This window comes from Bison bison, unplaced genomic scaffold (genome assembly GCF_000754665.1).
Source record: "Bison bison bison isolate TAMUID 2011002044 unplaced genomic scaffold, Bison_UMD1.0 scf7180017654359, whole genome shotgun sequence".
NCBI classification, from domain to species: Eukaryota; Metazoa; Chordata; class Mammalia; order Artiodactyla; family Bovidae; genus Bison; species Bison bison.
This window is the reverse complement of record NW_011453590.1, coordinates 4,870-5,565: the sequence shown is the minus strand read 5'-3', so window position 1 is coordinate 5,565 and position 696 is coordinate 4,870.

Below are 696 nucleotides of genomic sequence, written 5' to 3'. Positions count from 1 at the left end.
TTAAATGAATAAATAAATAAATATGAGAAAGACTATTTAAAAATAAGACAGAACTTGCTGATTTGGAAATTTTCCAGTCTTTTAAGATGACAGAAGATGCTAAAATTAATGGCTCTGAAGCAAGGTCATATACAAGGCATTGATATAAGATGGTCTAAATATAACATTTACATCACGTATAGGTCATTATTCTTATTTTTTTTTTAAATAAAGGTTGTCTAAAGATGAGTGTGACTGTAAAATTCTTTGTTAAGCCTCAGAAAACTGGAAGGGGATGCTTCATGGCATTATTTAGGCAGGTCAATGCCCTCCAAAGAGTTTAGGGGTGTCACTCAGAGATCATTTCAGTCAAACAATAAGATTTCTACCAAGTTTCAGGGTGTTATCCCTCAGCTATCTCAGCAGAAAACCAAGACAGAGGAGGACTTTTTATGAAAACGTGTGATTGTGGCTTTAGAGTGGAGTGCTTTACCATGAAAACCAGTAAGATTATCAGGAGACATACCAAGTTTTTAAGATAACATATTTAAGTTCAGCATGGACTGAAAGGACCAGCAATAGTACAAAATAAGAGAGCTCTGGACTTCCACCTTTGACAAGCAGGAAGCAGGCTAGGGAGACTGTTTCATGTAACCATATACTACCCACCTTTCCTGCAATGGAATCATGTCAGAGGGCAGAATTAAAAATTCAGAG